The sequence below is a fragment of the Sinohyriopsis cumingii genome, chromosome 2, assembly GCF_028554795.1.
Source record: "Sinohyriopsis cumingii isolate HCF-2022 chromosome 2, ASM2855479v2, whole genome shotgun sequence".
In the NCBI taxonomy this organism is placed as follows: Eukaryota; Metazoa; Mollusca; class Bivalvia; order Unionida; family Unionidae; genus Sinohyriopsis; species Sinohyriopsis cumingii.
Window position 1 is genome coordinate 72,889,808 of NC_142962.1, and position 25,957 is coordinate 72,915,764.

Genomic DNA, 25,957 nt, shown 5'->3' on the forward strand with positions numbered 1-25,957 from the left:
GTTGTACTGAATCCATTAAAATGAAAAAAATTAATGTTGAGGCATCTTCGCTAGCCAAGGTTCTGATATGATAACCCTATCTACATCTTGGTGTATTGATCAGATATTTCTGCTTCAGGTATGTGAATTTTATTGGATGTGGCAAACCACCACATCCCATCAAAATTAAGTTCTTCCAATTTAAACAGTGTTCCTGCACAACTGAGACATTGGCAGTACACAATTTAAATGGACTGATAAAAAGGCAATTTTCTACAGCTGGTCCATGTTTGGACAAATACCTTTTATTTAAATACACCTGTAATGGCTTCCCTCTGATACAAATTCATACTTTTGATGTTAAATTTACAAAGAATCCTTTTAAATTCAATTGCCTCCCCCATCTCCTGAATCATGGGATCAAGTTATATATTGAAATATTTAAGGAGAGCAGTTTTAGAATCTCCAATTATTAAACATGTGAATGATATTTTTACATATGACAAATTCTCCACAATATGTGTCAAAAGGGATTTTGAATATATCTTACCAACGACAGAGGAATGACCCTTGCTAGTTTTGTAGGCATAATAGTGCGTCTATAAACCCTTCCTACACTTTACTGCAATTCTGAACACAATACTTGTTAACTAACACAAGACTTGTTAAATACCTGGAAAAGAATTCACTCATGAATCTACGTTCTTTGCAGGTGACTATATTTATTCCCAGTGCCAACAACAATTTTTCCAGAGGTCAATTGAAAACTACATTGATCAATAATAATGAATGCCCCATACACTGAAAATGTTTCTTCTTCTTGATTACAGTGATAACCAGCCATGTCCAAAAGCGTGAAAATGTACAAATGAACTCAAAATTATTTATGGATGTGAATTTGCAAAACATGCATTTCTATCAATTTAGTTTCCTTTTCCATATTCATATTTTAACTATAACCAGAATTCAAAAATTGAAATAAAAATATAGACATACAAATAGTAATTTGACCTGAAGCTAAATAGCTACACACTTTCGTTTGTTACCTAAACAGAAAAATATATCTAAACTGACCATTTGCAAGCCTTTATTGCAGAAACAAACATCTTTATCACTTACACATAGGCAAAAATAAGAAAATGGTACATATACTGTATGTGACCCAAGTTTTTATTGGAATGCTTTTTAACCTGTCAACCATACTGCTGGTACTGTGCCAGAACTGAGTGGCACTGCCAAAAGGATCCATGACAAAACATTGCTCAGGGTCATGGTGTAAAGTATATTAATTTTAGAAGATATTTCAGTCAATTTGGATGCAAATTTACCTGAAATCCACTTAAGAAAGGACATCTGATTGACTGAATCACATACTAACATACAGATGCAGAACTAAATCATCTCCCAGCAGTGTAGAAGGGCATGCAGGACTTTTCTTAAAGCAGTTTCAGTTGGCTAAGAAGGTGTCAATCAGACAGAACCAAAATGTTATATGTATGTTTTTTATGCATGCTAACATGGTTTGTGTCTTGGCATGAATATTTACAATCTATTCTGCATTCAGAAATTTAAAAAGTACTTTATCTTGATTATTACTGTAATCGAGTACACATGATCCTAATATGACAATTTCAGCAATAACTAATTGTGAGTCATGTGTCATGTAACAACAGTCAGTGCATGTGTAAGGAAGCCAACTAACCACAGCATTAACCTTTTTAATTATAGATATCACACAAATGAATTCAATGTCATCATACACACTATTTCAATTAAATGCGCAGAAAAAATCTTTAAAAATTCTTCTTGAAACAGTCTGCACTTTTTTTCTAAACATAACATCGCAAAGAGGAAAAACATGTGGTACCAAATAATGAGAAACAGAGGGTCACAAGGAAACTATACTCTGTTTTTTGCCTCATACCAAATGCTTGTGCATGTTTCACTACAGTACAGCTTTATGTACTTTTCTCTTGAGCAATGATATGTCAGTTTAGGGATTCCTAAGCCCTAGAAATTGATATATGAAGAACACAACAAATAACCCACAAAGAGAAGTTATCCCACACCTACTCAACATGACAGAATCAGGACATCTCCATTCAGGACCACCCAATGAGGACTACAGGAATGGAGTGTGACTAATGCTAAGCAAGTAAACAAAAAGAAATCTGACTGAGTGGGAACCAGTTGGCAACAGAATTCTGAAATATTTCCAGTCAAAATTTCTAAAGATAGTATTGTGAAGTGGTAATTCTCCAACAAACCTTGCTGACCAGGAAGCCAAGGAAGAATTTATGAGCATGCACAGCATGCTTCCCAGTCCCAAAGATAAACATTACACTTGTGATAGGTAACACGTCAATGGACAAGGGTGCAGCAACAAAACTGGATGGGAACTATCATGGGTAAAGAAGTCCTAGAAGAAATAAATGATAACTGAGTTATTTGCTAACATCTCTGGTCTGAATGACTTTATGACTGGCAGGACAGTTCTTCCCCATCATTGGATCCACAAGATTACATAGAAATTCCCAGATTCATCAACAGAGAACCTGACCAACCACCTTCTGATGGATGTGAATAGGGTTACCATATCTGAACTTTCAAAAAAGAGGACATAAGACAAAGAATAAGGTAGTTGAGAAGAGTGCAAGGAAAGATAAGCAGGACCTTGCCAACAAACCTGCCACAACTGCTGTGAAAGCTGTGAAAATAAATGAGAGGTCGACCCTCTACAACATCACACATCAACTATCAAGGACAAAATTCAACACATAAAGGATGAGAATTTCTTGAGCAAACCAAAAGAATAGCTTGACAGGTGGAAGGAGCATTTCAGCAGACTTGTGGAAAATATAACCGACAAAGAAAGATGGAGAGAATCTGGATATCAACATATAACCAAGGATTAGGTCACATATTCAATCTGGAAAATCAAGAGTACTAATGCCCCTGGCTAAGACATCATCCTACCAAAAGCCTTAAAGTAGATTCTACAGTTACAGCAGACACACTTACTGACCTTCTACAGGAAATATAAGCAAAGAAGAAATGCTGCATGAGTGGGCGAAGGACCACACTGTCATGAGTGTGTGTGTGATTTGGATTTTTAACGTAGCTTTAACAATTTTTTCAGTCATATCACTACGATGTCTGCATTGTGGCAGTTTATAGTGATGTCCAACACTGGGGCATCATGCCACAGACATGTAGCATCATGTCCCACCCAGTCACATTATTTTGACACCAGGCCGACCAGCCCTAAAACTAACCTCTTAATGCTGAACACCAAGACAGGCTTTTACAAGTCTTTGGCATCAATCTGCCGTGGTTCTAACCCACGACCTCCCGCATCCAAGGTGGTTGCTTTAACCACTAGGTCACCAGAGTGGTCCACAATAATAACACTGTCATGATTCCCAAGAAACAATAATTTAGCAACTGACAGAACTGGTGAAGCATTCAATTCCTACAACTACCATGCAAGATTCTCATAAGGTTGATCTTGAAGAGAACCATGTCTGCAGTAGATTCCCAACTGAGAGAGGAACAGGATTTCTGGACTAGTGGTTCATGTACAGTCTATATAGTAACACTCTGTATTATCAAAGAACAGTCCCTAAGAATGGTGGTCACCCCTGTGTGTAAATTTTGTAGAGATCAGGAAAGCATTTTTTGACATTTGTGGTAGAAGCACCATTTGTTAACTGCTAAGGTACTACGGCATCCCAGATAAGATTGTCATTATTATCCAGTGCCTCTACAAAGACATGACCTGTCATGTCATACACAACACAGGTTTTTCTCCTTCCTTCTCTGTTGACACTAGCATCAAGCAAGGATGCATACTTTTCACATACGATCTTCTCCATTGTGATAGACTGGCTGATGCAGATGGAATGGACCAATCACAAGGAATACAGTGGACCTTGACTAAAATACTGGAAGATCTGGACTTTGCAGATGATAATGGACTGCTATCACATGCAATGAAAGGCAGTGTCAGAGGTCTCAGAAACGCATAATCACACATATCTGGACGCAAATCGTTTATCTGGTACGCAGAAAATCACTTAGCAGGGAGTCTTCTGTACGCATGTAATAAGTGGGCGGCAAAATTCACAGACTTGCCAGTCCTACTTTAGACAAATGCTGAGTGGGAAAATATGTTTATCAATTAAGCTGTGTTGATATTTACAATGAAAGAATTCCGTGGCTGAAAGACCCCACAATGAGCCTGTTTCCATTATAAGAGTACATCAAAAGAACATGATGCAGTAGCTGGGCAGCAAGTTCAAAGACTCTGACCGGCTGCTGGGTGAGAAAATGTGCTGATACTTACAATGAATAAATTCAGAGGCAGAAAGACTCTGAGATTTACGTGTGGTCATTAATAACAGTACATCAAAGAACATGATGCGAGAGCTGGGCGTCAAGTTAAAAAACTGTCACTGGCTATTCGGTGGGAAAATGTGCTGATATTTACAGTGATTGAATTCAGAGTACACCAAATAAACAACTTTAGCTTTCATTATTGTTCTCATTTCCTAGCTGAATAAGTAGTGCATGTGACTCGACATGTTGAGACTTAGAAAAATATGCCATTTGCAAATTGACAAAGATTGTAATGAGATTCAGAAGAGTGCTAAAGTTGCTAGAACTGAAGGTTTGGACAGAACAGAAGCCAAGTGTAAGAAAGTGCATTATGCCTGGCAAAGTGTTTGAAATAAGACCTTTCCTTGGATTGAATGCTATATGTCAATGTTATAAAGAATGTGAAAATTAAACTCAGTGGCAACCAAAAGTTCTTCTAATTTGCAAAGTTCACATTTTCTGGGAGGTGACTGCAGCATTTGCTAGTGGGACTCCTATTTTTACCAAAATGAGAGACCTGGACTCCTAATTTTAAAATCCTAGCGAGACCTCTTTAAGTGTGTGTGTGATATTTGAATTTTTAACGTAGCTTTAACAGTCTTTCAGTCATGTTGATATGATATCTGCAGTGTGGCAGTTTATAGTGATGTCTAGCACTGGGGCATCATGATGCAGACATACAGAATTACACCCCACCTGGTCACATTATCCTGATGCCAGGCCGACCAGTCCTAATGCTAACATCCTAATGCTGAATGCCTAATGAGGCAGCTGTTAGTATCATTTTATAAATTTCTGGTATGACTCGACCAGGGTTAGAACCCATGACCTCCCACATCTGAAGCAGATGCTCTAACCACAAGGCCATTCGAGCAGTCTGCAATAAATATATAAATCTATCAACACATACCTTTGCGTCTGCATAATTAAAGCGTGCCTTAAAATTAATATATTTTCTGTCCACGTGTCTGTCTAGCTCTTTTCTGCAAGTGCACTGGATCAAACAGGTCTTCTTTGTATGACACACAACCAGAAAAGTATTAACTATGTGATGCATAAAATTGTGAATACACATCAGAAGATGGCATGAATAAATTCTCAGATATGTATGTACTACAAATTAAATAAATAACATTAAATAGACCAATTAACTTTAAAGTTAAATATAATGCAAGCAAAATGACTCTAAGAAGAAACAAATTAAAATTTTCTGGTAATAATTTTTTTGTGATTCAACCCATTTTAAATATTTTGAAGTTTTATTTAGTTTACCTAATTTAGTTATTGTTTATTAAACATGAGTAATTTACACATTTCCCCATTATTCCGGATTTCTCTTCTCTGAACTTGGCAAAAATGTTGACAACCGTTAGTGTCAAATTGTACTCATAACAAGGGAACATATGATTGGATCCCGTTTTAAGCAAGAAATGGTCACGCCAGATAAATGGTGTCGTATCTCAACAATTAAATTTCATTGTTTTAAAAAGTTAATACATATTTAATATATCATTTTCGTCTGAATGAAATTTAAATGAAATTGAAGGTGTAGGAGCATTAAACAATCAGAACTGAATACACCCTCACTTGGTTAAACTATTTTAGTATGAATGTTTTAGAGCAATTAATATTTAATGCGAGTAAATGCGCCTTCATGACCACGTTGGCAGCAATCATTGTAAGCAGACTGACGTTGACATAACGCTTTTAAAACATTTCAAAGCCGAGAATCACCTATTTTCGATTTTATTACTATCAGGCGGATATCACCGTGGCAAATTTAAAGCACTCGTTGTATTTGATGTAGTCAGGTGACAGAATTTACCTGTACCTCCTAATCTGTTATGGGATTTCCAAACAAAATCCAATTTATTTATTTTTTTTTTTTTTAAATAACCCCGGACTGACGGGACTTCGATTATCTTCTAGTGTCTGTCAGAGTCGATGTTCATCGATTTTAACGGAAAATGCAGCATCGATTCCATCTGGGTCATTCCGTACCAAAGACGTTACATCCTGAGGCGTTTTGTATGGGCAGCCGTCACCGCCAAAATTACATTAATCAAATGATGTAGTATGAAATCAAATGATTTAACCCAGCAAATGAAATTATAAATCCAGATTCCAAATGATGTGGTGTAACATGAAATGATTTAAAGAACAAAACCGAATGATTAGTTTAGATTCCAAATGACGTGGTATTAAATGAACTGATGTAGCATGAAATGAAATGATTTAACCCAACAATGGAATGATGAATTCAGATTCCAAATGATGTTGTGTGATATGAAATGATGTAGCATGAAATGAAATGATTGAACACCAAACATGAAACAATGAACTCTGATTTCAAATGACATGGTATTAAATTAAATGATTTAGTATGTAATTACATGTAAATGATTTAAAGAACAAAACAAAATGATTATATCTGCTTCCAAATTACGTGGTATTAAATAGAATGATGTAGTCTGAAATGAAATGATTTAACTCAACAAATTAAATCATGAATTTAAACTCCAAATGATCTTGTATTAAATAAAATGATTTAAACAACAAAACGGAATGATGAATTCTGATTCCAAATGACCTTTTATTAATTGATATCATGAAATCAAATGATTTAAACCAATAAACGAAATGATGAATTTAGATTCCAAATAACGTGATATTAAATAAAATGATTTAAAGAAGAAAATTGAATGATGAAAATCTGTTTCCAGATGACGTGGTATTAGATAAAATGATGTAGTCTAAAGTGAAATGATTTAATCCAACAAATGAAATGATGAATTTAGATTCCAAATTATTTGGTATTGAATAAAATAAAATGGTGTCTGGAGAACCGAATGGACTAATGCATTCAGATTCCAAAGGATGTGGTATTACATGAAATGTGTAGAAAGTAAACGGTCTAACCGGGAACAGCACTACATTGTAAGGTCAAACTGCGAATTATCTAGCGTAAATCCAAACATACACAGGGGGCGCTGTTATCCATGATGTATGGAGTCAGCACGCTCAAATTTATAATCTAGAGAAGTATGTTCAGCATTCGGTTGAGATTTTTGCAGACGAAACTTGGACAGCTATGGTATATTTTAATTACCTCTTGTTGGTTCGTCATGTCATTTAGTTTCTATTCCACGCTAATTTCCATACGACAGTACGTGAATGCCTGACGGTACAGGTTCAGTGTACAAGAGGCTAACCATGATAGTACTGCACTACTTTCTTCATAAAAAAAAAAAAACAACAACATATTTCATGTTTAAATCATGAGTGTGTCTAATATTGATTTAATAAATGTGAATAAAAATATAAACTGAAAAAGAAAACAATCAACTTATCAATTTGCATATGTGATTGTGAACAAGAAGAAAATTCGTTGAACTACACTCGCAGGGATTTGAGGAGTTCATACACCCGGTCAATACACAGTTGCCAGGAGCTTATCGTAACTCCATTCAAAGTGCAAATATGTATACTTGTATGTAATATAAATCAAATATATGTATAGTATGTACGTTGTATCAATAATATACCACTCGTTGTATAAATTTTTTATTAAAAGCAAGCCTCGTTTCCTTTTAATGAAAAATGTATACATCTATTGGTATATCACTGATACAGCATACATACTATACGTATATATATATATATATATATATATATATATATATATATATATAGTAACATGTTGGAGAAAACTCTTTGAAAAATGTGTCTTCAAACTTTTATAAAAATATCTTCCAGCCAACAACCTAATTAGGCAAGTTTAGTCTGAATTTACCGCAGAAAGATTGTGTGATTATGTATAAAACCTTTTGCAAAGGAGTCGATGAAAACAATGACATTAAAGTAGTACTTTGTAATATTAGTAAGGCCGTCTACAAATTCTGGCATAAAGTCTTAATTGATAAAATAAGTAATACTGAATTATTGATAGGAACGATTTAAAATTATTATCAGAAGTAGTGAATGGGGACGATTCAGGGTCTATGGGACTTATCATTAAAAACACCCCTGGGACCATATAGGGTCTATGTAAATTTAACATGGAGAAAACCTCTGGGACGATATAGGGTCTATGGGAATTAGCATTACAGACCTTCTTGGGACTGTATAGGGTCTGTGTAAATTTAACATTAACACCCCTGGGTCTGTATAGGGTCTATGTAAATTTAACATGGACAAAAACCCCTGGGACTGTATAGGGTCTATGTAAAATTGAAATAGGGAGGGTCTCTATGTTTTGTTTTAAAAAAAAAAAACAATAAAAAAATAAAAAAAGGGTAGGCAATTGAAAGTCAATCTCTTTTCGAGACCTATGAGTGGCCCTGAAAAGGGCCTTTGGGTTTATGTTAATGTATCCATTAACATAAAGGGCACCGCATTGGTCTTCTTCTTGTCCTTAGGCTGCGTCTCACTGTAGGACCGTAAATCAGGACTCTTTTGAGGCATCCTTGTCTTTCTACGTAGATCCTACGTATCCACAGACTGGTGTCTGTCCTGTGGACAACTGTCCACTTGGATCGGACATACATGGGTATGTCCGTCCGGAACATCATTGAAGACACAAGCGTAGAAGATTGCACATCGATCCACATCTTGAGGCGCCGAGAACAGGTGAATCAATTCAGTGAACTGCACTTATTTATAGGTAGAGGTAGGATTGAAACGGATTGAATTTGTTGACCAATCCAAACACGCGTTACAAAATTCAGTCAGCCCGCATCCAATCCGAAGAGAGCAGTCTGTGACGTCACGTGGTCTATATAGATTCGCTAGCGCCTGTGTGCAGTCAATCTATGCAACAGTGATTCAACATGACGGAAACTCAGAAAACGATTCATTGGGGTGCACCAGCAGTGGAGACCACCCAAGGGAACCCGGACTTACTTTCAGAAGAGGTAAATGGGGATTTTGTGGATTTTCTTACCTCGCAAGAATTTGTTCCGGAACCTTCGTCTCCTTCTTCATTACCGCAAGTGGAGAATTTTAGACAGAGACAGAAGGAAGAATTGGAGAAACTTATACAACGACAAAAGGAAGCGGAACAAGCTTTTCTCCTACAGCAACAGCAGCAAGAAGAAGAGGTAAGAAATAAACAACAACAAGAAGAAGTAGCAGCAAAGAAACAAGAGGGTGAAAATCAAACGGTCACGGTACTGTTGGACATTTTAGCGGAGTTAAGAAGTCTGAAACAAATGTATCAGACTTCTTTATTACGACCGAAGAGAATACGACCTTCCCGAGCTAAACACGTCAACCCTGTGACTAAGCCTACCGTACCACCCTTAGTGATTTCAACCCAATCATCATCATCAACAGTACGCAGTCCAGAAGTAGACCTTGGCCGTGGCAAAGGCTTAAGGCAGTTAAAGTTGATTACTTAAACTCACCCCTACACCAATAACCAAAGGCCCTTTTCAGGGCCACCCACATTCCTCGAAAAGAGATAAACTTTCAATTGCCAATAATTCAAAAAAAAAAAAACATTTTACCCCTATAGTACGTGTATATGAGTGCGTGAGTGTAGCTTCTTATTTTAAAATCAAAACTCAAAGACACTTACCTTTTTATACCTAATTTATTCTTTTATCAATATTTACAATCCAATTCACAATTCACAACAGAGCACTTTAAAAAGTACATTCACTTCTTCTGTCTCACTGTTTAGTCTCTCTGTTTTTTTTTCAATTTCTTCACCGTCACAGTCTTTTCCTCCTCTTCCTCCTCACTTTCTTCCCTTCTTCTTTTCTTCTCCTGTTTCTTTTTCTTCACCTGTCTGCTTTCTTCCTCTTCGTCTTCTTTCTCTAACGAATCCCTCTCTTCTTCTGACTCCTCTTGTTTCTTTTTTGGGCAATCTGGAGACCAATGTCCTTTTTCTTGACAATAATAACAGGTATCTTGACTTTTGTCTCTTTTAACCCCTGTTTTTCTTTTTTGACGGTCTGGACACTCTGAAGACCAATGCCCTTTCTTCTGACAGATATAGCAAGTATCTTCACTTCTATCTCGAAAGGAAGGAGAGTAGTCCGTCGGCTGGTCTGAAGAGAATTTTCTAATGACCCCTCGCAAAGCTCTGATGAAACGTTCCATCTGGGTAGTCTCTTCCATCGTTGTGCTCGGTTTGAGAGTGAAATGAATAGTGAAAGGACAAGACACACACCCTTTTATATACGCTGGTTTGCCATGACTATAAATTAGTCCATGGTGTTTAAATTTGAATCATTTGACGTTTTACACTCAAGATGAAACGATCCAATTCATTTCAGAAGAAAGAAGAAGAAGAAAGTAACAGGCAGAAACGTGATCTATCGCCTCGTACCAGGGCTGAAGTCTTGGCACAAATTCATGCCAGTGATTTTGAAGAGGACATGAGTGAACCAGAATCCAAACCCTCTAAACAAAGTTCACCACCCTCAGTCAACCCTGAAAAGTACTATTCCATTCGAGAGACGGAAAAGCGCTCCTCTAGAAAATTTAGAACCACGGCTTACAAATACACGGTGAAGTTTAAAGATTTCAAGTCCGAAGTACCGTTAGAGAAAGCAGAAGGGTTCATCACCGGGGTGTGGGATTCTTTGCTCACCACACTCAAGCGACAATGTCAACCCAAAGAAGACGATCGCTTGAGACTTTCCATACAACACGATGGTTTGAAATCCCCTGTTTGGATCGAGTTTAGCAGACCCGCAGAACTAACCCCTTCCAAAGTCATGGACAAGATTCAACACGTGCAACAATCTAATGACCAGTTTGACATCACCGATGGAAAAGCCACACTGGACATGACCCACGTCTCTCCTCCTCAAGGGACCGGACAACGCAATAAGGTGTTACTGGTGAACGACCTTCGCAGCACCAAAAAGAGTCTCGTCCAAATTCACAATTCTCAAGACCAGATGTGTTTAGCCCGAGCCATCGTGGTGGGACGAACCTATGCCAACAAGAACGACACGACAGAATGGAAAAGAGCCTGGGAGAACATTCGACAATCGGACCGAACCAAACAACGAAGTGAAGCAGAACTCCTGTTACGACAAGCTGGCCTGTCTAAAGACACATCCTGCGGCATTCCTGAGATGCAAACATTGCAAGATGCCCTAGCTCCATTCTACACCTTGAAAGTGCACCTTCAAGAAGTGCGTGGGCCTCTGTTGTTTCGAAGAAAGACTTTAAGGACGGAAAATACATTCATGTCTATTATCACGATGACCATTTCGATACTATTACCACTATCACTGGATTCCTGGGATACAGTTATTACTATGAGAAATGTGACCATGGTTATAATAATCGAGAGCAACACAAACATTGTGGATCGAAATGCTCAGGATGTTTGGCCTCTCCACCCTGTCTGAGCGAAGGACCAGTGCATTGTTCAACTTGTCTGCGCACGTTTGTCAGCCCTACCTGTTACCAACAACATTTGAAGACGTAAGGTTCACAGCAGAAATGTGCTTGTCAACTCCTGAGATTGTGCCCTACGTGTGGACAAGGCATATGTACCAATAGTACCAAGACACACGTATGTTCAGGAAAAAAAAAATGTCACATTTGTCACCACATCGTGGACTTGGAACACCAATGCTACGTGCAAAAATACCAACCCCCACCAGAGAAAGAGGGCGGTCACAAGAAGAAAGGTAATTTCATCTTTTTTGATTTCGAATGCATGCAAGAGACCGGTATTCACATTCCTAATTTCTGCGTGGCTCATCGAGCGTGCGAGAAGTGCATTCAAGAACCTATCTTCAGTCATTGCCCTCACTGCAGCAAAATTCCCGGAGGGCGTGAAAAAATCTTTCGGGGACCGAACACGTTAGCCGATTTTGCCAAATGGGTCTTAGACCCCATCGACAAGACGTGGAGCCAAGAGGACATCGAACGTTACGGAGATTGTCATCGTCATGCCACGGTGATGGCTCACAATTTCTCCGGATTCGATGGACAGTTTCTTTTGAGATACTATACGGAACCCTTGACTTCCAAATCGAGCGGCGAGTTAGTGCGAGCCCTGCAACGGGTGTTGAAACAAAGCGGTCGTCACCCTCTTCGATGGCAAACGGACAAAGGTACCGAATTTCTGAACCAAGCTTTCCAAAAAGAATTAAAGAAACGTGACATTCATTTTTTTACCACCGAGAATCCCGAAACCAAAGCCAGCATCGTGGAACGTTTTCAACGCACTTTGAAAGAACGCATGTGGAAATATTTTACACATCACCACACTCTGAAGTACATCGACATCTTACCTGGTGCAAGCGTACAACCAATCTTACCATCGAAGCATCGGACGTGCCCAGCAAGAAGTGACTCCCGACAACGAAGTACTGGTGTTTGAGCGCCTGTTTGGTACGTCCCCGACGAGGGCTGTCCCCAAGAAAACTGGAGAGTTGACCGTAGGAGATTGGGTGCGCATTGGTAAAACCAAACGCACTTTCGACAAAGGTTACTTACCTAACTGGACGACCGAATTGTTTCGCGTCACTGGACGAGTGCATGGCCGTCATCCTGTCGTCTATAAATTGGAAGACATGAACGGAGAAGTGCTCAAAGGAACGTTTTATTTGCCCGAGTTACAACGTGTGACCAAAAAAGAAGACGACGTGTACGACATCGAAAGCATTCTCGAACGCAGAACCCGTAAAGTGGGCAAACGACGTGTCAAAGAAGTCAAAGTACGTTGGAAAGGATATCCACCCAGTTTTGATTCTTGGATCGACGCTTCGCAAGTCATCGACTATAAAAAGAAGTGACCATCATGCCCTTTCACACAGACGCAGCTACGTCGACCACTCCTTCACCCAGTTCTTCTCTGCATGATTTACAAAAACAACCCTTGTGGGTGTGGTGTGGAGAACGTGTGCCTAAAACGCAAATCGTCTTTTTCTGCCAAATCTTCGTGGTGTATTGTGTCATCGGGGCAGCTATTGCCAATTTGAGTTTGCAACAAGGAAACAAACAATTGTGGACCATTTTATCGAGCAGTTGCATCGGTTACCTGCTTCCCAATCCCTCCCTGAAATTCTCCTCGAACGGGAACCACGGGAACCTTGTGTCCAGTGCCAGTTCCAGTCACCACTCCAACAACAACAACCCCATTTTGGGCGGAGACACGCCTCTGACGTCCAGTAACCCCTCGGACAGCCACAGAACTCTGGAATTATGAGTCACCAAAACCAATTTTACTTAACCTTACCCAGTGACAGTTCCATGGAGGTGTTTCCCCACAACACGTTGTGCTGTTACACGGCAAAATTACCTCAAGCCATCCCCTTAGATCACGAAGCCCATTGGGAAGTGGCTTTGGTAGAAATGATTTACCCAACACAGATCAAAAACATCACTGAAACTCAAAACAATTCTGAGGTCGAAATTCTGGACCCAACAGTGCAGCAAACCATGATGACCACTCATCAACATAAATCACTTCCGAAGACCCTAATACCCCGTAGCAGCAGTGACACTTTTCCTCCTTTTTACGTTTATGAATTTAAAATTAACCCAGGCCATTATTTTAGTGGTCAACATCTGGTGGAGGCCATCGCTGACAAATTCTATGCAGCATTTGACAAAGTTCTGACCACACTAAAAAAACGTGTCACCATTGAGTACCACAAACTGTCTCACCGTCTACTCATTAAATTTGAAAGTGAGGAAAAAAGTATACGTATTAAATTTTGCCCAGAATTGTATCACATTTTCGGTGGAGACCTCAATATGGTCACGGATAAAAAGACCAAAAAGATTGAGAAAGCAGAGATTGACAACAACGGGCATTTTGCGAGATATTTTCGTTTCCAGGTAGAACTGAACCAGGGACTGAATTTGATCTTCGTGTACTCCGATGTGGTGGAGTACAACGTGGTGGGACACACCTCCGTACCGTTACTGCGTGTCATTCCTTTCAAAGTAAATTCTGTCACGAACACTGACGAGGAAGGTGGAAACACTTATCACGTCCACCGCGAATTTGTACATCCTCATTATTTGCCTGTCAGCAAGTCGTATTTGGACACTGTCAACATTGCTATAAAAGGAGATCTGGGACAAAATGTTCCATTCACCAAAGGAAAAGTCACGGTGAAACTCCATTTTCGAAAACGGTTTTCTCACGACTCGTAAGTCATGTATCCAGTGTACCGAGGGGTTGGTCGACAGCGAGGACACGGTTTAGGAGATATGCTGAAATCGGCCTTTCGTTCGGTGGCTCCGGTGTTGAAACCGATGGTGACACGCGGATTGCACGCCTTGAAAGATACGGCACTGACGCAAGGCAAAGAATTTCTCCAATATGTCATCATCGACAAACAAAACCCGAAAGAAGCCTTCATGAGGGCAGGTACAAATGTCTTGTTGCAAACGGGTAAAGACCTTTTAGGCCGACGCGAAACACCTATAAATGCCCTGCACGCTACCGAGTCAGGCATTCAGCAAGGACAAGGCAGAAAGAGACGACGAAGAAAACAAGCTTTCACCAGACTTCACACGTCTAAAGCGAGAAAGACTAAGAAAAGAAGAACCGTTCGAGACTTAGACGTTTTCGATTATTGAGAAAGAGAAAAAAATGATGCATCGAGAGTCTTGCGCCTGTTCCAAGTCGGAACTGGATCTGTTTACCATGCCCCCCACCATGACGACGATGCATGAATCCCAGTGGGTGGAATTTCACCCCGTCTCCTCATTGGCAGATTTCGCTCCCATCGAGTTTGAAATCAAAGGACAGCCCGAAGATTACATCGATCTGAATAGCAGTTACTTTTACTTGAAAGTCAAAGTTCTAGATAAGGGAGGAGATACTATAGTAGACGAGAAAGTAGCTCCCGTCAACAATTTCATGCATTCCTTGTTCAGCTCAGTGGATTTGTACTTGAATAACAAACTGGTCAGCAGCAGCATGGATACTTACCCTTATCGCGCCTACCTGGAAAATCTCTTGACGTACGGAATAGACGCCAAGAACACCCATCTTAATGCCTGCGTGCTATGGGGACCTGACGATGTGGACCAATTTGAAACATTCGAACCGGATGTAAGCAAAACACCACGCAATGAGGGATTTGTAGAACGAAGAAACAAAATATTAAATGGAAAGAGTTTAGAACTGATGGATCGTTTGCATTTGGACATGTGGTTGCAAGAGAAATATTTGCTGAACGGGTGGATGTTCGCTTGAGACTGAATCGTAGCAGTACCGCTTTCCATTTGTTAGCTGATAGTGCTGGCGTCAATCCCAAAAGCAAAATCGAGGAGGCCAAACTCTACGTACGACGCGTGGAAGTGTTACCTGAAGTGGGAAACGACATCAGTCAGACGTTGAGCAGAACGACCGCCAAGTATCCGATACGACGCGTGGAAGTGAAAACGTTCACCATTTCCGCTAACCATCATTCCATGATCCAAGATCATCTGTTTCAAGGACAGTTACCCAAACGTTTAATCCTTGGTATGGTCGAGAATGTAGCCTTCAACGGAGCCTTCAATAAAAATCCTTTCAACTTTCAACACTTCAAGGTGAAGAAAATCGAAGTCAGTCGCGATGGCAAGACCTTGTGTACCAGACCTTTTTAACCTGACTTTGAGAAGATGAATTACTTGAGATCGTACTTGTCCCTGTACGAAGCCACCGGCCAGTTAGGAACCAACACCAGTCACGGTATTACGTACGACGATTACGCTGGAGGCTATGCTTTTGTGGGCTTTCGATTTCACTGCAGACCAAGGCAGCGACGAGGGACATTTCCACCCTATAAAATCTGGCCAGATTCGTGTGGAACTTCAGTTTGCAAAAGAGCTGGAAGAGACGGTGAACGTCATCCTGTATGCAGAATTCGATAATACGATAGAAATCAACAGTTTGAGAGAAGTCATTCTAGATTATTAGAAGCTATGGAAGACTGTTATCCCTCTTTACCTAGTGGAGAAACTTTGGAGATGAAATGTGAGGAGACCGTGGAATAAATCCCAAGACAAACACGAAGAAGTTGTCATGATGAAGTCAAGATGGCCAGAACAAGAAGCGCATTTAGTCTCCTGTTTTGCCAAACACTTGGTGGAAAAAATGACGGAATTGATCAAGAAAGATTGCTATGGATGTCAAAACGATCATCCCAGTCAAATTCAACACGATAAATGCCTGATGCTGAGCCAAGAAGAAAAATTGGACGAGTATCTGGACGAAGCTTGGAGTCTCATCTCGGACAAAGACGTGTTGCATCAGTGGTATAAAGACTTGCGTGAACATTCTTGTCCACCATTAACCACTCAAGAGATCCATCGTATCGAAACTCTCCTGAATCAGAGTGAGGAGACGAAACGAAGAAACGGTTATTTGTCAGACATTTTCAAGCAAAAAGTCAGGATCGAATTGATGACTTATTGTTACCTGTGAAGAAGAAGAAAAAAAACAAATCAATGGATACCTGGGAACTTTATTACCTTTTGAGCCACAGTTCGTACACGGCTTCTTGGAATCCTGTCGTCTGTGCTAAAGATGAACTTCCTCATCGCAAACCTCAAGACCATCAAGCTTATGTGATCAACACGGACGACACTCATCTCCCAGGAACCTACTGGGTAGCCGTCTACTTTCCTCAAGAAGGATGTGTGGAATATTTCGATTCGTATGGATTGCCTCCTTTGGAAAACGATATCATCGACTTTATGAGAAGAAATGCTCAGACCACCCGATTCAATAATGTGAAATTACAAGGCACAGATTCCTTGGTGTGTGGACAATATTGTGTGTATTTTCTGCATCATCGCAGCCTGGGCTATTCCTTAGAACATTTAGTGACTCATTTTGATCCTCGTTCTTCTGCTCGAAACGATTTGAAAGTAGATCAATGGTTTTGTGACCATTATACTTATTTTTTGTCTCAAGCTAGGAAACGTAGTGTCCATCAATGGCCTAATGACTTCCAACAATGGAAATCATAATTTCATTCACAACGTTGTCAACCCTGTTTAAAGTAGAGTGTTAATTGAAAAAAAATGTTTGTCATTTTAAAAAAAATGTTTGATGTTATATTGTTGAATTATTATTAAAAATGTTAGAGTTGTTTGTTAGTGTTAAGTGATTTTGAATAAAAAATGTTGTGTTTTGAAAAAATGTCTTTATCCCTCTCATGACACTCATTGAACGTTCCGGCTCAAAAACCGTAGAGGGATGTTTTCCTTCACGTCCGCGCTTTGACTTTAAAGCCGGGGTAGTTTACAGTCTAACCAACCATTGTCGACTCATCTTCCTACGAAGATGTGCTCCAAACTAGCTAAGCTAAACGAAGCCTACGTGAATTTGCATAGGGTCAGACACAGTCTGATACCGAAGCCAGAAGAGATAGAGAATGTGAGAATGTTAAAAGTCACTGAAGACCTGATAGAAGAGCTCTTCAGAGAAGAAGTGAACAGGGAGAAAGAAGAATGGACAGAGAAGTACAGACTTCAGAAACAGCAGAGAGATCAGCAACAGCAACAACAGCAACAGCAGCAGGAACCTGAACCTGACAGAGGCTTTGTCGATTGTCGTATCGACACCAAAGAGTTCTTCTTCTCTTTCCGAAGAAGCAGACCTATCGTCAGAAAGTCTATCCTCAGAGGACGTCGCATTGTTAGAAACTAAAAGATCGCCCTAGCTTCAACTTCACACAAGCAAAATAAAAAAAACAGCCCTTTTCAGGGCTACCCAATACTCTAGAAAAGAAATAACAATCGATTTGCCAATGTGTGTATGTAGAGTAGTGTGAATATAAACACTGACTCTTTTCTGGTGTAATTGTATGTGTTTGTGTGAATAGTAGATAATGATCATATTTTTTGCTGTTTGACGTGCGTGGAGAGTAGATTTGGGGTTAGATTTGATTGCTTTGCGTATGTGAATAGTATATTGAAGTGATTAATGAAAATTTTTAAATTAGTAATGGGTAGTATAAAAAAGTGAGTGAGTGTTTCTTTTAGGTCCGCGCGTTGTTTGGTCATGATCTAGGTAATATAACTTTTGTCTCAGGGGGATGTTTTCCATCACGTCCGCCCTTTTAGTATAAATTGAAACTCGCTTGGCAATCTAGCTACCTTTGTTGATTGATCAAGAGAACGAACACGAGACTAGCAAAACTGCTTGAACTTCATGTACACCTGGAATATGCCAGGCGTATACTAAATGAACTGGCCGCGGAGGCCATAGTAGAAGAGGGAAGAATGAAAGAGGAGGAGAGAAGAAACAAAGAAGAGGAGGAGAGAAGAAACAAAGAAGAGGAAGAAAAGGAGAGAGGAAATTTCAGAATCCCAGAGACAGAAGATTGGGATTCTGAAGCCACTTATCCCGCCTCTGCTCTTCCCCCAACAAGAGTGAAAGGAGACTGGGGAAGAAGATGTGTGTGTGGTGCCAGGCCTGGAAGGTACCATCATTAACCAGGTGTCACGGAGTTAAAAAAAACAAACAGCCCTTTTCAGGGCTACCCAATACTCTAGAAAAGAAATAGTAATCGATTGCCAATGTGTGTATGAAGAGTAGTGTGAATATAAACACTGACTCTTTTTTCTTGTGTGTGTGTGTGTGTGTGTGTGTGTGTGTGTGTGTGTGTGTAAGCGCTCAAGTAAGTTTGTGTGAATAGTAGATTTGGGTTTCATTTTAATTCTTTGCGTGTGTGAATAGTAGATTTTGGGTTTGTTAATTGCTGCTTCACGTATGTGGATAGTAGATCATATGAAATTAGAAAAGTAGGGGATGTTTTCCTTCACGTACGCGCGTTGTTTGGTTATGATCTAGGTAATATCAATTTTATGTCTTAGGGTGATGTTTTCCATCACGTCCGCGCTTTTAGTATAAGAACCCACAGTATTCGTCGTTCAAACCATTCTAAAGAGAATAAAAAAGAAGATGGCTTCAAACCAACTTGATAAAATGAAAACATTGGAAGACGTCATGGACAATTTGGATATGATGGAGCAAATGTTAGTGGGGCTAAACGAGGATCACTATTCTTATAGTCCCCATCGAGTGAAGATGGAGATCAACAATTTAAGAAAAGTAAAGGACATGATCAATGCTCTGATGAAAGAAATAAAGGAGGAGAAGGAGGATGAAGAGGAAAGGATAAGGATGAGAGAATGGAACGAAAAAATTGAAAAAGAAGAAGAAAATGAGAAGAGGAAGAAAGAAGAGGAGGAGAAGAAGAAAGAAGAGAAAAAGGAGGAAGAAAAGAAAGAAAAAAGAGAAAAAGTGTAGGACAGAAAATAAGAAGCTGGTGGAGAAATAGAAGAAATTAGAAGAAGAAGAAACCCAAAGGCCCTTTTCAGGGCCACTCATAGGTCTCGAAAAGAGATTGACTTTCAATTGCCTACCCTTTTTTATTTTTTTATTTTTTTTATTTTTTATTTTTTTAAAACAAAACATTGAGACCCTCCCTGTTTCAATTTTACATAGACCCTATACAGTCCCAGGGGTTTTTGTCCATGTTAAATTTACATAGACCCTATACAGACCCAGGGGTGTTAATGTTAAATTTACATAGACCCTATACAGTCCCAAGAAGGTCTGTAATGCTAATTCCCATAGACCCTATATCGTCCCAGAGGTTTTCTCCATGTTAAATTTACATAGACCCTATATGGTCCCAGGGGTGTTTTTAATGATAAGTCCCATAGACCCTGAATCGTCCCCATTCACTACTATCAGATACTATGCAAAATGTTGATATAGAAAGTTGCACTTCAGACCAACAAAAGTGTCAGGTCCGGCATGACTCAAGGATAGATGCTTCCAGCAATGTTATTTTTAATTTATATCAATGCTATTTGTACTGCTACTCTTTATTGGTGTGGCAGTAACACACACTCAACAAGTGGTTTGGTTGGTATTATCACGCTTTAATGTATTTTGCCTACAAGGATTTGTTCATTTTTATTTCTCAACAGCAACCAACAAGAAGCAGTTGGTTTTCATATATATATATATATATATATATATATATATATATATATATATATATATATATATATATATATATATATATATACACATATATATACACACACACACACACACACACACACAATTGCCTCAGTCCAGTCTAAGAGTGCTTGCCGATCATACTTAGTAACCAGTAATTGTCGAGGACCTAACCCTGGCTGCCCAGCTGTTTGGAAGGAAGACCTACATAAAATCAGTTTGTAGGCTGATCAATGGTTGATTAATTTTAATTCCAAAATCCTGATCAAAGTCAATACCCAGAACATCTCAAAAGGAACATCATCCACAACTTTTAATAGATGATATGATGAATATTGCATGTCATAAATAGTCGTGCCTAACACATGATACAACATTATCCTTACATATTCATGCACTGAAAAGTAACAGTAGAAACAACGGGAAATGTTACATATACTGTGGTGTTTGAACATTAAACTTGTTAGGAAATCATTAGAGCTTATTTAAGTAGTCATATGTAGCACATCAGGAACTAACGTGAATTAGTATTAGCCCGTAAGTTTACATTTTTGGCCTCTTGGGGGTCATACGGGAAATCCCGTGTTGAATTTGTCCATATGTTTAACATAGGGATGGCATTATGGACTTAAACTTTTAAAGGGTCAAAAAGTTTTAAAGGGTTATAAATTAAATTAAACATTTTGATTAAAGTTCAGTACAATCCCCATACTATCCAGAAACCACTCTTTGATTACAATCGAATTCATAAACAACAATCCACTATCGCTGTTTGATTACTATACAAACATACACCCCTACTATCTAGTCCGAGTTTCCTCTGACCCTTGCCACTCCATTATTAATATTTGGACATTGATGTTGGGGAAAAGGTTCCGAGTCCACTACCTATCGAAAAGTTGGCATTCAGAGGTCAAAGAGTCACGCGATATCAACAATAAAACCCATTCCTAGTGTTGCTGTTGAAAAACAAATTGAACACATAAATGAAAGTCACGTAATCTTTATAAAAATGAAAGAACACCAAATGTCTCAAAATATTTATTTTGAAAACAACGAACGGTAATATGTAAATGTTGAAGCAACTTGAAGCAGAATCGGATTCACTAAGCAGAGTATATGTAAATGCGGTAGTCACGTGATACTAACAAAAACATCGCTGATTCATGGTCGGTACTTGTTGAAAATAGTTTCCACCATCCTGCTGCGGTACCGATAGGTTTCTGGTCGTTGTTCTCAGAATAAATATGCTGAGAATTAAGCGTGCATTATATTTATTTACAAACATTAAGTGACTTCTATATAATATTTCCCAATTTATGTACACCAATTTTGGAAATTTGTTTGTTGTCGATATCACATGACTAATATGACCTCTGATGTCATTGATATGTAGGTTGCAAGATTTGTCTACTCATGTGACTAGGATTGCAAATGGCGAGATCCAGGTCAAATTTCAGCAACGATGTACTTTCGTCTTGTCTGTAAGCGAATTAAAGATCTAACAAATGCTATGCTCGCAATTTCTGCGAAAATAAATCATATTCCTATCGATTTCATGCAGGTGTATCTCGACGAAAGGTCGTTCAAGTTTAATAGGCCGGTAGTAAGCGGCTACCCTATGCCAACACCAAATGATGTCGGCAAATTCCAACTATTTGATAGGCAGTGGACTCTGACCCTACACACGAAAACAAATTTCAAAATTTCAAAATTGGGGTAGCAAGAGTCAGAGGAAACTCGGACGAACTTACTATCCAGCAACCGCTCTTTGATTACAATCCAGCACATACCCTTAAACTTTAACGAAAAGGGTAGGCGTGTTTATATCCACACGCTATACTTAAATAAACACAGACACGCTATCACTTAAGAAGAGGGATATGGTGTAAAAGAAGGGGATACAATAGACACAAGCTGACACAAACATACTATACTAAGACATACAAGGAAAGGAAGTGTTTATAGGCACATTACTATACCCTCTAACATATGCAAACACAAGAGAGTAAGGGTAAGGGGAAATTAAGTTTTAATCGTCAACATAGACATACACAAAACATACGCAAACACACAATTACACAATTTTGGCAAATAATTAGTATATTTCTTTTTCTAGAGATGTGAGTGGCCCTGAAAAGGGCCGTTGTTTCTTTTTTGTGTTAGCCTTAGAAAGTTAACATAATTGGATTAGCGGCAACAATTCGCTGGTCTTCTTTTCAAATTTCGTCTTCAGAAACCCTTGGTTCTCCATATAAATTCCTTAGACATGGTCTTGATCGCACACGCTTAATATGTAAGTACAACAGGCTGAATGAAATACCTTAAGCAGTCGTCGTCACATGTTCACGCAGGACAGCGGAGATCTGATTTTAATTAGATTGGGTGGAATGCCTGACTTAACATCAGTACTAAATTTATTACGCTATGAGAATTGTTGTTTGGAACATCATCGTCGATTATTAACTACGTCGCGCAAGATGGGATACAAGTGTTATCCCTTGTAGCATTGTTTAGTACATATATGATTTATGGTCAATTGCAAGAAACAATAAAAGCCCCTGTGAATTAAATATCTAATTCATAACAACAGCAACCACAAAAATCAAGACAAAAGAGACGTTTTTCTTTCCTCAGACTTGATATTGTTTTATGGCTATTTCAGAAAGTTTATGTACATTATGTACATTAAATTATAAAATAACACAGAGCAAAAGGCTTCATGACAGGTTAGCATGATCCTAATTACAATATGTGGCTTACACACAATTGGTTGTAGGAAATAGCCCGAAATTAAATAACTGGGTTGAATTTGTACGATATTATATTTCAGAAGGTTTCGGCTGGGGCTAGGGGACTCCATCCAGACTTCTTCTCTTTTCCCCATGTCCTGTTATGACAATTATAGAGTATGTGGTGCATATGATAACGCGTCGAATGAGCACCTTCCATTCGTCGAACAATTAATAGCGTGCGGTGGACAAACTTATTAAGGCCGAAGTGTGTGCTTGCATGTATCAGGGGCAATAACTCGTTGCGTAGTGGCACATGTTTCACACTCGACGAACAAATAATACGTAACTGTATTCCTACATTCATTGATCATACAAGGCCGAATATCCGTACACGACCTAGATTTATGATAAATAATTAAAGCCAGGCCACCATTCGTTTATCGTTCGTTAAGGAGCCAGACACCAGCCGTCCAGCCATCAGTATCGTGCCGCACCTGCTTATAGTAGGAAGATGGTAGGAGACACCTGTGAAAAATCCAGGGGCTGCTGTGTGCAGCTAACGATCAACTTACTCGTTGTACACAAGGAATCAGGAGTGTAGCTATTAATATGTGTCAGAACGTCACAAAAGATAGTCAACCTATCTCCTCCCCCCCCCCCCTCCTTTCGTAGGGAAGTAAAAACAAAAGGACCAGAATATTTGGAGAGGAACCGCCGGGACGTACACGAACGCTGCGGGTGCCAGTCGCATGTTGCGTGCCAGGAAAGAATACCGATGAAAAGGTGTAAAACATTTCCTGGAACAGCGAGTAAATACCAAGGCGTTCAGCAAGCCAGGAAAGAAAACCAATGCAAAGGCGAAAACCTTTTCTTGCAACTGCAGGACATAGGTCAACTGGGTTTGAGTCAGCCTGCCCGATGACTTACTCGGAGAAAATACTAGGAAATGGATTTCTCTAGTGATTGACTGATCAAATTTTCCTGACTGTATGGGGTTTTCAATTTGTCTTTTTGAAAATCCCTTTTATAAATTGCAAATTTAACCGAATTCGAGCCACAGTCATCGTGACTCTGGCTATGCCTTTTCCTCCCATTCTTTGTCCAGACATGATAATTAAATCTTATGCTGTGTATACATTAATGCTTCTAATGGGTACTTGTTGCCCATTCGACGAGCAAATAAATGTTTTTTCCGTGCGTATAATAATTTAATCCCTGAATGTCGTGCTTTGCACGCATTCAGGGTACAGAAGTGCATGGCGGAATGGGCGATATACATCTTTAATTGAAGTTAGGTAAATAAGCCTGGCCTCCTATCGTTGACTTGTCAACAACAACAAAAAATGTCTTCGAATAATACAATATTAAGTGAAGCCATGGTGCACATACACCGAATCAGTCAGCACCTGATCTAGAAGATCACTGATCTTCTTAAAAATGGCACAGGACCTAATTGATGTTCATTACAAAGCTATTATACAGGAGAAAGAAGACTTGGAAGGGACACAAACAGCAGCAACAACAATAAGAAGGAGAAGTAGAGTTGGAGTGTAGAATGGAGACGGGTGATTTCTCGTTCTTCTTTAGAAGAACCGGTCTTATGCTTTGGTGAAACCAACTGAGAGACGTGGCCTTCCTGCTTGAAGATAAAATCAGAGACCAATCACCAAATAAACAAAACGGCCCTTTTCAGGGACATCCATATATCTAGAAAAGATAGATCCTAGTCATTTGTGTGTGTGTGTTTGTGTTTGCCTTACTCCTCAAAACTAAAACTTGAAATAAATTCAGTTACAAAATAATGTGTGTTTGTAAGGTATAGTATATTTACCGGTATAGTCTGTTTATATCAACCCTTCTCTAATGTTAAACCTACAACGTGTAAAGAGGATATCGAGAAACATTATTTCTTTTACGTCCACGCGATTTCTGTTAAATTTGTATTTTCTCTGTGTGGGCTGTATTCTGCTTGAGGAATGTTTTCCTTCACTTCCGTCCTTCTAACTTGTAAAGTGGTGCGTTCACCATACTGTTCATCGTCGATCGTGTTAAAGAATAAATAATAATTGCAGACATTGGAAAGTTGCGAGAAGCTATACATTTATTGGAAAGAGCAGAACACCTCCTAAGTCGGGTGAAAGAGATGAATTACTATCCACAAAAACTTCATCCGAAGAGGGGGTGACTTTCCAAAGATAGCCAATGAGATGGTAAAAGAACTGATTGATGAGGAAACCAAAATAAAGTCAGAGCGGGAAGAATAGAAAGAAAATGAGAGACGAAAGAAGGACAGGGAAGAGGACTAGAAGAGAAGAGAACGGGAATTTGACAGGTTAAATTAAAATTGGATAAAAATCCAATAAAAGCTCAGAAGATTGACACATCTAATTTAGTTGGAGGTGGAGGAGGAATAGGAGAAGAATGAATATCTGGAGAAGGAGGCCAACGAGCCAAATTTGAGGCTCGATGTCTCCACCAAGGGAGGTACAGCAGCCACTAATGGAAGCATCCACATCTCTAGAAAAGAGAGATACTAATTATTTGCCAAACAGTTGTGCTTGTTTGTTTGTGTATGTTTTGTGTATATGTATGTTGACAACTTAAACTTAAATCTCCCATCCGTTCTCTCTTGTGTTTGTATATATGAGAGGGTATAATAGTGTGTCTATAAACACTTCTTAACCTTATGTGTGATAGTATAGTATGTTTGTGTCAGACTGTGTCTATTGTATCCCACTTCGTTTACATCCAATCTCTCTTCTTGAGTGATAGCGTGTCATTGTGTATGTAAGTATAACGTGTGGACATAAACAATGCTACAATTTTCGTTAAATTGTAGCGATATTTGCTCAAAAGTAGTCAAAAGGTGAGTTGCTGGATAGCAGGGATTTGTGTTGGATTGTAA

General features: G+C 39.1%; 1 protein-coding gene across 8 annotated transcripts in view; it reads right to left on the reverse strand.

The window, feature by feature from the left end:
• The window catches only part of LOC149805163 (uncharacterized), a 53,843-nt gene that overhangs the window by 4,290 nt on the left and 23,596 nt on the right, over positions 1-25,957 (reverse strand). The window contains exons 1-2 of one of the 8 annotated variants that reach the window (XM_089947910.1): positions 6,091-6,105; positions 1,308-1,434 (exon numbers count right to left, since the gene is read on the reverse strand). The exons of 1 other annotated variant lie outside the window; for it this stretch is intronic. The gene's annotated coding sequence lies outside the window, so the exon portion shown is untranslated. Of the gene's footprint in view, positions 1-1,307; positions 5,140-5,943; positions 6,395-25,957 lie in introns of those variants that run through there. 6 more of the 8 variants (XM_089947911.1, XM_089947907.1, XM_089947908.1 and 3 more) reach the window with 6 other exon arrangements.